Source organism: Carcharhinus amblyrhynchos, chromosome 12 (assembly GCF_965287045.1).
Source record: "Carcharhinus amblyrhynchos chromosome 12, sCarAmb.v2.hapA, whole genome shotgun sequence".
Taxonomy (NCBI): domain Eukaryota; kingdom Metazoa; phylum Chordata; class Chondrichthyes; order Carcharhiniformes; family Carcharhinidae; genus Carcharhinus; species Carcharhinus amblyrhynchos.
Genome location: NC_137335.1, coordinates 11,796,422 through 11,814,532, shown reverse-complemented (window position 1 = coordinate 11,814,532; position 18,111 = coordinate 11,796,422). Strand labels below are relative to the sequence as shown.

At 42.1% G+C, this 18,111-nt stretch overlaps 1 non-coding gene across 1 annotated transcript; it reads right to left on the bottom strand.

The window, feature by feature from the left end:
* Positions 1-2,123: 2,123 nt before the first annotated feature.
* LOC145351265 (U2 spliceosomal RNA) lies at positions 2,124-2,311 on the bottom strand. The gene has a single exon (XR_013888372.1). It is a non-coding gene; the product is annotated as a U2 spliceosomal RNA (small nuclear RNA).
* Positions 2,312-18,111: the final 15,800 nt, after the last annotated feature.

Below are 18,111 nucleotides of genomic sequence, written 5' to 3'. Positions count from 1 at the left end.
TCCTTCTGCATTGTAAGGTTCTATGATTCCATGACACCAACAGCATGAGTTCAATTCCAGTACTGGCTGAGGTTATCTGTGAAACGCCTGCTTTCTCAACCTTGGCTCTCACATGAATGAGGGGCAAGGGGAGAGCAGGTCATGGTCCTCTAGATGTCATGAAATCCTTCTCAAGACATTCTAGCGACACCCATATGCCATGAAATAGTATATATATATATTTTAAAATGCAATTAATCATCTCAATTTTTAAAAATTCATTTATGGGATCCCTAACTTGCCTCCATTTCAGAGGGCAGTTGAGAGTCAACCCATTGCTGTGGCTCTGGAGTCACATGTAGGCCAGACCAGGTAAGGATGGCAGGTTTCCTTCCCTTCAGGACCAGGTAGGTTTTTCCTCCAATGACTTTTTTTTATTAATTCCAGATTGTTATTGAATTCAAATTTCACCATCTGCCACGGTGGGATTTGAACCCAGATCGCCAGATCTTGTTCTGGCTCTCTGGACTATTAGACAGCACTACTACACCACAATTAAACATCAAAGGAGTAACATGATGGCTGATTCCGAATCTGAAAAAGAATTCAACACATTGAATTGACTTTATCAAGAGAATTTTGTAGCCTCGTTCGTCCCAAAACTGTAAAATCCTGCCTAAGGTCAATGGACCTTTCCATGGTCTGTCTCTTGCCTGCTCTGATTCCCGCAGCGGGTGGGACAAAACAATTCCGGACAATTTGTCTTGGAATTTTATGTTAATCCAGGGTGAGCTTTTGAGTAGCTCAAGATGATTGGCGCATCAATGGGCTATTTGATCACAGATGAGAAATGGAACATATCGTGATGTCACTTTAAGAGAATATGCAAATGATGTGCACGCAACATGGAGGAAGCAGAATGTAAAGCAGCATTCTGTGACCAGCAGACAGGGGGAGGCTATTGCTGTAGTTACAGCTGTTGCGATAAATAATGTTGTTTGCTGAATCAAAGAGTAGGCCTGTCTGTTCAGCTAACTTGTAATGTGTATGTGCAATATTTGTCATCTTCAAATAGATCAAATCTACTTCTAGTTCCCCAGCGCAGTGTGTGTGTGAGATTGTTGAGTTTGTATAAAGAAGCCAGAAATACAACAACAAACATTGTTATTGAAGTTAAAGTTTTATCTGCTCTTCTCACTTCTATTTACTGGAGAAATAAAAGTTTTGAGCGAGATTAAATTAGAAGTTGTACATTATTTTCACATGCACAATTCTCTCCTTAACCCCCTTCACCTTGCTAATTCTTGTCTCTTCAATGTTGGGTTAAGAAAACAAGAATTCAAGACTCATTCGAGAATCTGAGCACAGAATCTACAACGATGGTGTAATAAGTCTGCGGAGGCTCAAGTCCCTTCACCAAAATCCCTTTATTTACAACTCTAAGTTAAAGTTAATTTATTTGTCACATGTTAGGCTTACATTAACACTGCAATGAAGTTACTATGAAATTCCCCTAGTCGCCACACTCCAGCATGTGTTTGGGTCAATGCACCCAATCATCATGTCTTTCAACTGTGGGAGGAAATCGAAGGACTGGAGGAAACCCACACAGACACGGGGAGAACGTGCAAACTCCGCACATTCAGTGACCCAAGCCGGGGATCAAACACGGGTCCCTAGCACTGTGAGGCAGCAGTGCTAACCGCTGTGCCACTATGCCGCCCACTCTATCAGCAGTACACAGAGTGCTACCAGTTAGCAATCTACCCACGGGGATGCCAGAGGAACGGACACACCGGGTTGAGTACAAGGCAAAGTTCATACTCCAGTAGGCCAACCTCAATCGCCTGACTGAATTCATTACAGGTGGTTAGAGCTGATATAGAGGGGGGGTGGTACATTCTGAGAAGTGCTGCCTTTCAAAAAGGTGTTGAACAAAGATGTTCTGCTGTCTCTCAGCTGAGGGCAGATAAATGGCCCCATGTCACAGTTTGAAAAAGAACATAGAATTGTCATGGATGTCCTGGCTTAAAGTAATATCTCAAAAAGCAGATTTCCAGAGCCTAATCTCCCCACTGTTTGTGGGACTTATGTGTGCAAATTGGATGTACTTTTTATTCACATGCTCTAACGAGAATTGAAATGATTATAAGACCAGTACTCTAATGATTGAGCTATGGAACCAGCTAAGTAGCAAGCCCCTTTTCTATCACCCTGTCACCAAAATCAGTGATTTAATAAATTTAATATTTGGCCTCCACATAGGGGACATATCAGATATTAAACTGATAAGACCAGAAAACTGCACATAATCTTAGCTAAAAGAAACAATTAAGGGAATGTCATACACTCTTAAGGATGCAGAAGGCCATTCAATCTTTCAACTTAGTCCCATAACCCTGCAAATTAACCCTCTCCAGTATATTTCCAACTTTATAGAATTTTCCTTTCAGGTAGTGTGTTCTAGATCTTTTTATTTTATTTGTTCAGGGTATGTGGGTGTCACTGGCTGAGTCAGCATTTATTACCCATCCCTAATCACCCTTGAACGGAATACTTGGTCATCCATTTTGGAGGGCATTTTTAAATCAACCACATTGCTGTGAGTCTGGAGTCACATGTAGGCCAGACTAGGTAAGATCTACCTAGTACCAGATTTCCTTCCCTAAAGGACATGAGCAAATCAGATGGTTTGTTCCAACAATCGACAACATGGTCATTATTGGACTTTTAATTCCAAAATTTCTTTTTACTGAATTCAAATTTTACCATCTGCTGCGGTGGGATTTGAACCCGGGTCCCCAGAGCATTACCCTGGGTCGCTGGATTACTAGTTTAGTGACAGTACCAATACACCATCAACTCCACTTAACAACATTTGAGGCGCAAAATTTCTCCTTACCTTCCCTCCAGTCCTTTTGCCAATTATTTTAAATTGATTTCATCTGGTTACTGACCTATTTGCCAAAGAAACCAATTTCTCCTTACTTGAAATCCTAAGGATGTAAAAGTTGTCTTAGTGGGAATTTCTTCTCCAGCAAGCTCCGCAAAATGCTAGGTGGATATGATTTGGCCACATCCCCTCATTTTCCAATTCACATACATGGGGTGACTATATAATTGTCAATTATTGCTATGGTCCATTGAGGGTGGGTCGGTTCTGGCAATTTTTTAAAAAAAAGTGGAATTATAAATAGAATATGCAGAATAAGAAAGGAAAACTGGAGAAACTGAGGATGGAAGTATGAGTACAACTAAAGTTTCGATGAGAAGTATGTGTGTGATGTTAATTTGAGTTATTTCAGGTTGACTATACAGTATTGAAGTTATTAAGGATGCTTCAGAAAACTTATTAGTCATTTTCTACATATAATACAATTGGGTGACAAGGTGGCACAGTGGTTAGCACTGCTGCCTCACAGCACCAGGGACCTGTGTTCGATTCCTAGTCTGGGTCACTGTCTGCGTGGAACCTGCATATTCTCTCCTTGTCTGTGTGGGTTTCCTCCGGGTGCTCTGGTTTCATTCTACAGTCTGAAATACGTGCTGGTTAGGTGCATTAACCATGCTAAATTTCCCCTCAGCGTACCCGAATTGGTGCCAGCGTGTGGCGACTTGGGGATTTTCGCAGTAACTTCATTGCAGTGTTAACATAAGCCTACTTGTGACACTGATAAAATAAACTTCAAATGACTAGTTGACCCAAGATGATGGAAACTTCATTGGCATATCTTAAAATATGTTTCGATGGCTCAAAGTCTTCCACATGTTGAATATTAATTTGATATCTGAATCTAGGTTTAACTTTTAACTTTTATTATCACATTCAGACTATTTGACAGCACAATCTGCAACATACAAGGTGATATTATATTACTTTTACCAATCTATTCCTTGCTTGTACATTAATTCATCTTAATGACACGACCTTCCAGTTATATTACACAGTTGCTAGTCACTTGACAGATATCTGTGGATTTTGATGCCCAGCAAGAAGTTCACAGATATATCACCCTGAATTTAGTAATGTTTTATTGCACAGAAGGAGACCATTCAGCCCATCATGCCTGCACCATGTCCCTGCAAGTCATCCATTTCATCTTATTTCCTTCCCTTTTATTTATTTGTCCTGTTCAATTTCTAATTTTTCAAATATTAATTCCTTGCCGAAAAAAAGCTATTATGGATGGCACTCTGGTCTGACATTCCATGCCCTGGCAACTCTGTGAAAAAGAGGACTATTTCCCTAATCTTTGTCTTTGTTCCTTTAGTGGCGATCTTAAATTTATGTCCTAGAGTTACAGACACACCAACTAGTGAAAAGATTTCTTTCCCTATTTACCTACTCAAATTCCAACAACATTTTGAACAGCCTCTGTCAATAAGTTCTTAATATTCTTCATAAAGACCTTCAGTTTCTCGAGAGTCCCACCTTTGTGAAGTTCTCCTGCAGTTTCTCCTTGGTATTGGCATGTTTCCTTGTGTAGAATGCCCACTCCTTGGCAAAATATTTGAACTCCAGCATAACCAGTGATTTGCATCGGTTTCACAATACCTCTTTGATTTTGCACTCTGACCTTCTGCGAGCTGAGGCGGTGGTGGCAGAACCCCGGCTTGGGAAGCAAGCCACGCTTCGCTGAAGGAGTCCTGCACTGTTTGCAGGGCACCCTTTCAAATAGGATGTTAAAGTGAGGTCCCACCTAACTCCTCAGCTGGGTGCAAAAGACCCCTGTGAAACTGCTGAAGGAGGAAAGGGAAGTCGGGGGTGTAGTGATATTGTCACTGAGATTATAATCCAGAGGCTCACGTTAATAGTCAAGGGAACCAGTTCAAATCCAACCACAGTGGATGGTGAAATTTAAATCCAATAAAATCCAGTCTAACGATGACCATGACTAACTTATGGATTGTTGCACAAACCCATTGGGTTCACTAATACCTTGTATATGACTCCACCATGTGGTTGCATCATTAGGGATGGGCCTACTCATTGAGTGGCTATGATAGAGGTAGCACAGTGGTTAGCACTGCTGCCTCACAGCGCCAGGGAGTCAGGTTCGATTCCTGGTTTGGATCGCTACCTGTGTGGAGTCTACATGTCCTCCCCATGTCTGCATGGTTTCCTCTGGGTGCTCCAGTTTCCTCCCACAGACTGAAGAACACACTGGTTACCTGTATCGGCCATGCTAAATCCTCCCTCAGTGTACCCGAACAGACACCAGAGTGTGGCAACTAAAGGGTTTTCACAGTAACGTCATTGCAGTGTTAATGTAAGCCAACTTGTGACTAATATATAAACTTTACTTTAGCATTTTGGCCATGCTAAATTGCCCCTTAGTGTCAGGGTAAACATGTGGGGTTACGGGGATAGGACCTGGGTGGGATCAGTGCAGGCTGAATGGGCCAAATGGCCTCCTTCTGCACTGTAACGATTTTATGATTCTACCCAGCGACACCCACATCCAATGAAAGAAAGAAAATGGAAGTTCGCCCAATATTCTGGCTACCCTAATTACTGGCCAATTATTTTTTGGTATTTGCTGGAACTCATCCTCATAGATCTGATTGTTCATGCTCCCAATTTTAAACATTTGTGTGTCTTAAGTCTCTCAGCATCTCTATTTATTTCAAATTATATATTTCATTTAGTTTCCTTCTAGTATTAATATACTTCTCCACTGTAGAATCCATCCAACATCTAACTGTTCAACTTACTAACCTGTCGATTCTCCACAGATCCTGTCAGGCCTGCTGAGATTTTCCAGCATTTTCTGCTTTTGTTATTAACCTGTCTCTATTCCCTGAAGCTACATATCGTATTTGCTATACATATATACACCTTTACATTTGCACCCATTGGTCCCATGTCAAGCTGCGATTATTTTCAAATATTGAGAAGAATATTTGGGTGGCACAGTGGTTAGCACTACTGCCTCACAGTGCCAGGGACCCAGGTTCAATTCTGGCCTTGGGTCACTATATGTGGGGAGTCTGCGCTTTCACCCCATGTCTGTATGGGTTTCCTCTGAGTACTCTGTTTTCCTCCCACAGTCCAAAAGGCGTGCTGGTTAATTGCATTGATCACACAAACTTCTCCCTCAGTGTACCCAAACAGCCGCTGGAGTGTGGCAACTAGGGGATTTCCACAGTAACTTCATTGCAGTGTTAATGTAAGCCTACTTGCGACACTAATTAATAAACTTTAACTTTTCCTCCCGTAGATTATGCAGGTTGGGTGGATTGGCCATGCTAAATTTCCTCTTAGTGTCCCAGGATTTGTGGGTTAGGGGGATTAGCCACGTTAAATTGCCCCATAGTATCCCACAATGAGTGGGTTAGGGGATTTGTGGGGTAAATACATAGGGTTACGGTGATAGGCCTGGGTAGAATGCTCAGTTGAAAGGTCATTGCAGACTTGATGGGCTGAATGACCTATGTCTGCACTGTAGGCATGCTATGAACAGTGGGCCCAACACACCAACTTGTGGAAGTTATTACTGCTTTATTGTTGCCCCAGTTCAAGAATCCATTACCGTCTATTTTTCTGTCTGTTAATGAATTTTTGTACCCATGCTGCCACATTCTCCGTAATAATAGTGACGTTCATTTTAACAAATAGCTTACCTGATCATGCCCCTTCTGAAAACTCAGAGACATAACCTTCCTGCACTCCATTCTTTAATGAAAGAATGCATTTATTTCGCCAGGCCTAACATGACTTACATACAAATCTGTCCTTAATTAACCCAGGTCTTTGTAGTTGAACGTTCATTTCATTCTGTATTAGTCTCCAGAGCTTGTAAATGACTGATTAGACTGAATAGTCGATACACACTATTTTTATCCCTTGCTCCTTTCCCAACAGGAATTCTCCCTGAGCAGTTCTCCAATTATACAGCACAACTTCCATGTCCAAAGCATTTTTAAAGGCTGTGGTTTCCTCCCCACTCCCAGTGGCCTTCTAGCTCATTCTGGGAAATGAACAAAAGAACAAACTTGCAATCATAAAGCACTTTTTTCTACCCACTATGGACATCCCAATCTAACAATTAAGTATATTTTTAAAGAAATGTAGTTACCATTATAATGTAGGACATGGAGAAGCTCTATATGAACACAGCAAGATCCCACAGTGTGAATATGACCAGATAATTAATTGTTCTCCATTGATGCTACAGCTCTCACCTACTTTTACAGATGCACTATAGAAAGCATTCCTTTAGGTGGCACCACAGCTTTGTATGGCTCTTGTTCTGCCCAACACCACAAGAATCTAGAAAGGGTTACATATGAAGCCCAGTCCATCACACAAACCAGCCTCCCATTCATTGATTCTGTCTACACTTCTGGCTGCCTCAGAAAAGCAGCCAGCATAATTAAGGACCCCATGCGCACCGCACATGTTCTCTTCCACCTTCTTCCATCAGGAAAAGATGCAAAAGTCTGAGGTCAAGTATCAACCGACTCAAGAACAGCTTCTTCCCTGCTGCTGTCAGACGTTTGAGTGGACCTACCTTACCCTAAGTTGATCTTTCTCTACACCCTAGCTTTGACTGTAAGACTGCATTCTGCACTGTCTCCTTTCCTTCTCTATGATGGGTATGCTTTGACTGTATAGTATGCAAGAAACAATACTTTTCACTGTATACTAATACATGTGACAATAATAAATCAAATCAAATTGAAGTATAAATCATGGGCTGGTCACCAGTGCGATTTGTCATCAGAATCTGGCACCTTTCAATTATTTTTTTTACTTGATATAATGTCCTTTAAATGGAAATCCTAATTCTGTAACCTCCTGAGATGCGGCACAGTGGCACAGTGGTCAGCACTGCTGCCCTACATGCCAGGGACCTGGGTTCAATTCTGGCCTTGGGTGACCATTTGTGTGGAGTTTGCATATTGTCTGCGTGGGTTTCCTCCTTAAAGATGTGCAGTTTAGGTGGCCATGCTAAATTGTCAGGAGGATTAACAGGGTAAAAATACATGGGATTACGGGGATAGTGTCTGGGTGGGATTGTTTTCGGTGCAGGCTTGAGGGGCAAATGGCCTCCTACTGCACTGTTGGGATTCTATGCTGCAATCCTGCATTTCACTCAACACTGATATGAAAAACTTGGCAAAATACTAATTTAGTATGTTTGTTGTTTCTTTGTCCTCCTTGAGAAGACTTCCCTTTTCATCTCCAGTCAGCCCTACCCTTGCTTTGTATATGTGATTAGATTTGTGTGTTTAGAAAATCCTATATTATTTACATTTTTTCACCTGCCAGTCTTTCTTCACACTCTCTCCTTGGCTTTCTGATCTGTCTTTCCCTCCCCTCTCTATAATTTCTGTTCACTTCTTAAAAGGATCAGACGTAAACTTTGAATGCTCCCTGGATATGGTCTCATAGCTTTCGTTTTACTGTGCTTGTAATTGAGATTGGCAAGCCCACGGTGTTTTCCACAGCAGCACACAGGTGGCACCAAAATCATTTCAAACAACGTCAACCCAAAAGTTGAAGCAACAATTTGCCATTGATGGAACTCGCCTGGGGAAGCAAGAATAAAGGATCTGACTAAGGGATGAGATCACACTCTGGGTGCCTGAAGTATCGAAATCTAGCACCTTCCCCCATTCTTTGTTTCCCTGCTTGTTCAAGCATGCCATTGCTGGGCCATCATTCCCTCAAAAGGCAAAAGGCTCAGAAACGTACTATGCAACAACTGACACCAACCTCCCAACTACTTTCAGTCAGTTATGACTTGGTGGATCCAAGCATTCAACATAAGAGTAGTGGGACACGCATGACGGAGAGGTATTATTGTCCAGTATGACTTAATATGAAGACACTGTGCTTATTAATGGATGGAACTATTAGGATTCCTACAGTGCAGAAAGAGACCATTTGGTGCATCAGCTCTGCACCGACACTCCTAAAGAGTATCCTACCCAGGCCAAACCCCATAACCCCATGTTTTTACCATGGCTTATCCCCCTCTTCCACACATCTTTGGACACTAAGGAGCAATTTAATATGGCCAATCTACCTAACCAGCACATCTTTGGGAGCTAAGGGACAATTCAGCATGGCAAATCCACCTAATCTGCACATCTTTGGACACTAAGGAACAATTTAGCATGGCCAATCCCCCTAATCTACACACCTTTGGACACTAAGGAGTTATTTAGCATAGCCAATCCCCCCAACCTACACATTTTTGTCCACTGAGGGGAAATTTAGTATGGCTAATCCACCTAATGCGCACATTTTGGGACGCTGAAGGGAAATTTAGTGTGGCCAGTACATCTTTTCACTTTTGTAGAAAATTGGATCACCCGGAGGAAACCCATACAGATACGGGGAAAAGGTGCAAACTCCATACAGCGAACTAAGGCCGGAATTGAAATCAGATCACCTGGTACTGTGAGGCAGCAGTGCCAACCATTGTGCCACCTTACCATCCATAGAATAACCTATAGAGGATGGCAATTTTGTAATCATGGTATGATTATAATATCGTTACACTCTGTAGGCAATATTTAATTTTTTTGCATTATTGACATGGGAAATACTCAGCAATCTGTTTAAAATCATTCACATCAGTATTTGTTAAATGGAATAATTGAACGGAAGCTGGGAGCTCTAAACACAATGGAACTATGAATGACTTACATTTTAAAATGGTATTAACTCCACATTAGCTTGGGGCCTATGCAACACCAGCAGAGTGCTGCACTGTCCCACGAAAATGCCTATCATCAGGTGCAGGTATCCTAAACTGAGTCATTGGCTATCCAATCAAAACATGCTGGGCTGGAATCACTACATGGAATATCCAGTTGTATTATCAAGTAGAGATTGATGTGCCAAAAGCCTTTCATTTGTGCAATTAGCTGTAATGTCACGTCTCTGTCATTGTGCAGAGACAAAAGGAGAAAAAATGCAGTTGATGTTTTATCCATCATTTGTTTAGGCACTACACCTGTCTGTGTGACTTTTGATTATTGATATTTTTGATATTCATAATGTAAATGCAAAGCAAAAATGAACAAGCAGATACATGTGGCACGGTGGTTAGCACCAGGGACCTAGGTTTGATTTCTGGCTTGCATGACTATCTGTATGGAGTCTGCATGTTTTCCTCATATCTGTATGGGTTCCCTCCAGGTGCTCTGGTTTCCTCCCACAGTCCAAAAGGTGAGCTGTTAGGTGCATTGGCCGTGCTAAATTCTCTCTCAGTGTACCCGAACAGGCGCCGGTGTGTGACGGCTAGGAGATTTTCATTGCAGTGTTAATATCAGCCTACTTGTCACCCTGATAAATAAACTTAAACTTTGTTTACCAGTCAGCAAGTAGCAAATTGGTTCATTACTTAAGGAAGTACAGATCAGAAAAAGGTTTTTAGCAAGATACACCAACTTGCACAAGTGTCTGTTTATGAAAAACATTTCAACTTGGATTTTCTTGGATTTTCCACTAACATGAACCATTAAGGTTCACAGCATGAAGTAAAAATGAGACTTATCAAAACTAACAATGCACAATTCAAGCAGATACATCTGCCTGCTTTAATCCATAGTTAGACCCCTCCCCACCCCCCAATCTTTTGCTGAGAGATGCCACCCCGTATCAAGTAGAATCCATAGAAATTACACATCAGAAGGAGGCTAATTGGTCCATCGAGTCGGCAAACTCACCTCAGCCGTATCCTCAGAACCCAACATGGCTACCCTGCTAATCCCTCTAACATACACATCTCGGGACAATTTAGCATGGCCAATCAGCCTAACCTGCACATCTTTGGACTGCGGGAGGAAACCCATGCAGACACAGGGAGAATGTGCAAACTCCACCCAGACAGTGACCTGAGCCGGGAATCGAACCTGGATCCCTGGGGTGTGAAGCAGCAGTCCTAACCACTATGCCGCCCACACAACTGACCCAGAGACTCTCCTCCTCTTACACCTTCCATGGGCATAATGAAAGGATTTACAGCATGATGATCAACATGTTTAGCCACATTATGAATGCACCTTCCAAGGCCATCAAGTCAAGTGGGACAGAATTCTGGCTCAGAGGCAGATGCTACCCACTGCACCAAAAGTCCTCCCCCGAGAGAAAAAAAAGACAAGAAAGGTATTACGTGTGGTTATACAATTGTATTGTCTGTGCTAGAAATTCCTCTGAGGTTCTTTTGCAGCCTGTGTTTAGAAGCCAATACTTTATGTTCTGGTAGGTTCTCGTAGGTCCCTGTCTTGCTAAAGAGGATAACCAAAGGGGCAGAAATCAGTTCATACAGATACTCTTGAAGGAAAGCAATACCAGCCATTGACATCACTTACTAGGAGTTGCTGTTTGCACTGGAAACAGCATCCCTGACTAAGCTATTATTAGAAGCAATGACCATTTGTGTACAGGAAATATAATTGTGATTTCTTAAAACATCCTTTCATAGAATGTGGGCATCAATAGTGGGCCAGCATTCGTTGCCCAGTCCATCATGCAAACCAGCCTTCCATTCATTGACTCCATCTACACTTCCCACTGCCTTGGTGAAGCAGCCAGCATAATCAAGGATCTCTTGCACCCTGGGCATACTCTCTTCAACCTTCTTCCATTGGGCAAAAGATACAAAAGTATGAGATCACATTCCAACCCACTCGAAAACAGCTTCTTCCCTGCTGCCATCAGACAGTTGAATTGACCTACCATATATTAAGCTGACCTTTCTTTACACCCTAGTTATGACTGTAACACTACATTCTGCACCTTCTCCTTTCCTTCTTCCCTACGTACTCTATGAATGGTATGTTTTGTCTGGATAGCACACAAGGAACAATACCTTTCACTGCATCCCAATACATGTGACAAAAATAAAATCATTGTCCTTGAAGGGGCAGTTAAAAATCAACTTCATTGCTCTGGTTCTGGAGTCACATTAGGCTAAGTGGATTTCCTTATCTAACGATATTAATGAACCACTTTGGTTTCATAGTCATTTCAATTCAAGATGTTTTATTGCGTCCCATTGTGGTGGGATTTGAATCTTCCTTCCCCTACAGCATTACCATGGGTTTTGCAATTACTAGCTTACCACTACACCACCACCTCCCCAGGCCATGTCCTGGCCAGTTTATCCAAACTAGTACACAGTTAACTGTTACAAACATGAACCATTTTGCTGTGGAACTGATCACATTTTCCAAACGTTGTGACTTCCACATAGAATTGTAATTATGTTTTTATAATGAATCCATATTAATAATAATCATCCTTATATAATTATCATTCTTATACCTCCACCCCACCAGATTAATAAATTATCTGATTGACCATTAATTAAATGCTTCTTTCCTGAAATGAATGTGACAGAATACAGGATGACAGAGTTACATGACCCACAACCCAAGCTGTGATGTTTACCTTCCATGTTTTGTTGGAATCTAAATTGGATGATTGGACGGAAGAAGTTGTTACTTTCGCTGAATTTTATTCCCTGGAACAGGTCACCAACCTTGATGGGTGCTGGGATGGATAGTTTTCCATATGTATTAAAAGCATTGAGGGACATGGGCATAGTTCATGAAAAGGGTGTCGAAGCAATGAAACAAATCAGCCATGATCTCATTAAAGAAAGTAGTTGAAGCCAAAACATTATATTTTCAAGAAGCAGTTAGATATAGCGCTTGAAGCGAAGGGGGTCAAAGGATCTGAGGAGAAGGTGGGACCAAGCTGTAGAGTTGGATGATCAGCTGTGATTGTAATGAATGGTGGAGCAGGCTTGGAGGGCTGAATGGCCTCCTCCTGCTCCTGTTTTCTGTGATCCTATGATTAAAATAATCAGTCAGCACCATTCACAACTCCCCTAGTACTGAAGCAATCCCTGTTCATGTCCAGTAAGACTTGGAAGTGGCAAGTAACATTTGTGCCATACAATTGCCAGGCAATGGCTATCTTTAAGCACTTGAAATTTTGTAATATTCAAGGACATGGACAAGTGCTGGAAAATGGGATTAGCGCCCTTTAGTGGTAGATATGGTGGGTGTGGACTCAATGGGGCAAAAGGCCTTTTCTGCACTCTATGGGACAAATTTTACTGTCCTGTCTGCCACAGGAATCAGAGTGGGCGAGGAGCAGACCACAGAAAGGTCTGTTGACCTCAAGGGGATTATCTCGTTTTGAGGTGAGCGAGGCTAGAAAATCCCACCCTATTATTCTATGAATGAGGGCTGTGAGGGCTGAATGGCCTGCTCCTGCTCCTATTTCTAACGTTTGAGAGTCCCGCTTTGGCTAACAGACAGGAGGAACAGTGGGTGGCAGGCCGTTGATATCAACTGAAATGTCTCTAGGCTGCTTTTTGTTACACAGGTGGTGATATGTGAGGTTCTTCTGGAGAATTTGCCAAAGTTGAAAGGGGCCCATGCCCTCAAAATGCATGGACAATGTGAAGAGATAAATTGGGTGCATAGCAAAGTGTAAAGTCCAGTGTGTTAAAGGGCCATTCTCCGGGAAGGTGAAGGAAGCTTGCTGCGTGATGTGTAATAAGACTGTGAGAAGTCTGCATGTTCTCCCTGTGTGTGCATGGGTTTTCTCTGGGTGCTCCGGTTTCCACCCACAACTAGAAAGACTTGCTGGTTAGGTGCATTAGCTGTGCCAAATTCTCCCTCAGTGTACCCAGACAGGCGCTGGAGTGTGGCAACGAGGGTACTTTCACAGTAACTTCATTGCAGTGTGAATGTAAATCTACTTGTGACACTAATAAACTTAATTCTGACTATCCAAGGTGTTAAACTGGATAAACACCAGGCAGACTTTGTTAAGACCATAGGCATGGATCCCCATGGTAATTCACAAAACACCAAGCAGTAGTGAACTGAATTGATATATACTCAATCATTGTTTGCAGAATAGTTGTTGGAAGATTTTAACACTTCAGAATTGTTGATAATCTTTTCTTTCAAAAGGTAGAGCTTACTAAAATAGATAAGTAAGAAATCTCAAAACACCAGTTTAAGGTCCAATATGTTTATTTGATATCAGGAACTTTCAGAGGAAGGAGCAGCACTTGGAAAGCTTGTGATACCAAATAAAGCTGTTGGACTTTAACCTGGTGTTGTGAGACTTCTTACTGTGCCCACCCCAGTCCAATGCAGGCATCTCCACATCATAAAATAGATTAGAGCAAATCATTTATACATTGATCATTTATACATTGAATTTATTTCAGTCAACTTTCTGTTTTGTGTTTATCCCCTATTAAGAGAAAGGGAAGGAAACAGTGGATATTAAAAAATAATAAAATGAAAGCTAGAAAAAGCAATAAAGGCTCTGACGCAAGGGTCATCCAGACTTGCAATATTGGATCTATTCTCTCTCCACAGATGCTGTCAGACCGCCTGCGATTTTCTAGCATTTTTTTCTTTAAAAATAGCGACGAGTAACGAATTTTATTTAATTCTCGGGCAAGTTAATTTAGCTCAAAATTCAATTGTCAAAGTGTGGGGGTTGGATATATTTCTCTCCACGTGCCACTTCTTTTGTCTTATACAATCTTACTTATTTTTCACCCCATGCTGTTCCCGGTCTGCCTACTGCACGCCATCTCGACCGAGTCTAATGTGTTCCATACTAAGCCGTGAGATCACAAACGGACATAGGGTAAAATCAAAGGCGGCGGCGCAAAACTGAATATTAATTTAAAAGTCGGCGTTTACACAGAAGGGCAAAATGAAAAGCATATCTGAGAAAAATATTATTGTGTGCACAAGGGATTAAAACTCCAATCGACGAGGGGGCAGTGTCTGTGCTGCTATTGAAGAGCAAATCTTCTAACTCTCTCCCACGTTGAAAGGGTTTCGGATATCTTAAGCGTGCATGCTGACGGGTTGCTGCTGTATAGCTGTTTGCCAACGATTTAAGGAAGTGATTAGATGTGAAGGCTGTTCCTTACCACGGTGCTGGAGCATTTAGTGTGACTTATATAACATTACAGATCTCCACACTACAAGCTATGTCGTGTAAGTAAGCAAACTCTACAATGATGCACGCACAATGTATGATGTAGCAGCCAAAGTGGTGAAGAATATAATAGTTACCAGAAATGATCATTTAAACCGAGTCAACATCGATTACAAGTGTTCCCATGTATTCTCAATTGTCTACTTTTAATATATTCATCTGCTAAGATGTTCACTCGGCTAGAATCGAAACAAGTCAGGGCCTTTGAGTGAATATTGGAATGCCATTGTGTAATATTTGTACAACATGAAAACAGAAGTTCCCAAAATGTACCAAAGGCACAATTCGCATCAAAAATGTTAAGCTGCTTTTAATTAACTCGCCGGTTGTCGGGTTTTGCTATATTCTATTGGGGGGAAAAAAGGCAGATCGGTGCTTTCTGAAAAAAAGACTACACTCTATTTTTATTTTGCTTTAAAAATTTAGGGGCAATGTCCAAATCTTCGCGGTTTTATTAAGAACATTAGATATCTAATTTGAAATACATTGCCAAAATATACACCCATTCGGCGTCAGAACCACTATTGTAGACGAGGAGAAGGTTCGTGTGAGAATTCCCGGATAAATAGGATTAATCCATATCCTTGCTGGGAAAAGGAGGAAGAATGCGGGCTAACGGGGCTGTGTCTTTTCCCTTTGACACTTGTTTGCTTACTGCCTTGTTTTTTTGTGTGTAGAATTGCTGCGGTGTGAGTGGGTTAAATTCAGTGTGTGGAAAGGGTAAAAAATGAAACTTCTCAAATCCGCCTTTTCTTTTCCTCCCGAAGCCAAGTTTAATTTACTGTGGTTTGATAATGTGCAAAAATGAGAGAGGAAGGCCTGTCTGCTCCGAGAACCGATCCCACAGCAAGAAATCCAACAGCGAGCCTTCACGGGTGATTAATGCTATCCGACTCCAATTTATGTACTTGGTCCCCGCGTTGAAACCAATCCCGGGGTACATTCATCAGCAGTAAAGCACACGCTCCATTGCCTTCGTTTCATTATCCGAGGTGTCAGTTTCTGATCCTGACACAGTGAGTGACAGGATTAACACTTGCCGTCACTACCAGCAAGGCAGGAGGGCAGAGAAAGCACCTCACATTCGACTCTCCCCCACTCCAGGACTGAAATAGAAAGAATTGTTTCACAGCACCGGGTTAAACCCCAACAGGTTTAACTTTAACCTGGTGTTATGAGACTTCTTACTGTGTCGACGCCAGTCCAAAGCCGGCATCATAATTGAAATAGGTCTCGGATGCTACAGTAATAAGTATTATTGTGCATTTGCCAATTCGATTTGATTTTAATTGGTTCAAATATGAAACTTAACGGAATACTGCGAGGCCTGGATGGAGTGGACATGGAGAAGATGTTTCCACTAGTAGGAAAAATTTGAACCAGAGGGCACGACCTCAGGCGAAAGGGACGACCCTTTAAAAGCAGAGATGAGGAAGAATTTCTTCAGCCAGTCAGTGGAACTCTTTGCCGCAGAAGGGTGTGGAGGCCAGGTCATTGAATGTCTTGAAGACAAAGATAGATAGGTTCTTGATTAATAAGGGGATCGGGGGCTTGGGGAAAAGGCAGGAGAATGGGGATGAGAAAAATATCAGCCATGATTGAATGGGGAGCAGACTCGATGGGCCGAGTGTCCTAATTCTGCTCCTATGTCTTATGGTCTAAGCCAAATCGTTACTAACCAGGGCAATATGACAATAACCAAGTTATGTTATTCAGAGGGATTTTTTTGATCAAATAACTATTTAATGCATATTTACTACATTGTGGACAGATCTGGTTTAAAAATGAAGGAATAGCTTTTTAAGAAAAACAATTATGGAATCTAAAATATGCCTCAGTCCGCTCGACAGAGCCATGTGAATTGGAACTGGAGACAGAACAGAAACGGTCGCCTTTCATTTTGGGCAGGGAATTATTCCAACTCCACCATTTAACAAAAAAATACAGCTCTCTCCTGGTCATTTTTATGTCAGTCCAATTGGAGACCAGTCAGAAATCAACCAGGGGCTGGAGGCTAGTCCGTGATGACATTAACCTAACCCAGGACTTCCAGTACATTTAAGAGGGCTTCAGAAATCTCACATCCATTTAATCGTTCCAAATTCTCACAGTGAGGCCCATTACAAGAGAAAAAAATACCTGTCACCCATCGACAGGAATGGGAAGCAATTTGTGATAGCGTTTGGACAAATCGCACACCAAATGTAGAACCCTCCCCAATCCCCAATTAAGTGGAATGGGGACACAGCCGACCCAATTTCATGCCATTTGCCTCGGATTTACCTTGGCATCGACAGCACTCTTTGCGATCAGTGTACTTGCTTTCTTAATCTTTAAACGGGGTGAGGGGTAGGGGGACAGAGCAGAGGGACTAAATTGGGAGGAGGGAGAAATTAAAGCGAGAAAATGAAGGGGGTGGGGAAATTAAAGAGGGAAGAATGTAAGGGGATTAAGAAGGGGAATTAAGGGGAGAAGTTAAGAGGGGGAGTTAAGAGAGGGCAATTAACGGGAGAAGCTAAGAGGGAGAAATAGGAGGGGAAATTAAAGAGGGGGGAAAATTAAGGGGGAATTAAGATGGAGAGACATGAAGGGGGATTAAGAGGGGAATTAAAGAAGGGGAATTAGAGGAGAAATTAAGCAGGAGAAACATGAAAAGAGGGAGATATTAAGAGCGGATTAAAAAGGTTTCATGGCAATTTAGGATTGCATTCTACATATTTCATACCGGGTTAAACTGGCTGGAGAGAGAGATGGGTAATCATGCACACTGTAGTTCCAATATAGATACACAAATGTGGGTAATCTATAGGAAATTTTGTCTCGCTCCCGTCCGGTCCGGGACCGGTACCTACAGCACGGGCAGCGAACGGTTCTTATTACCGGAGCTTGTCCCTCGGAATGCACCTCTGGGCAGGGCAGATGTTCCCCCAGCCAGCGACTAAACAACAATGGTGTGTGTGGTCGATGGTTTCCCTGCAGTCCCCACACCATAAACAGGTCGGTTCGAGTTCTGAACTCCGCCGCTGGCTGCACAGCACCGAACAGAAGTGCTCGCATGATAAAAGTAAAAGAAAATAAGAAAATCGCTCCGGCTGCTATATTTAACTGATGCTCAGATGCTGTTG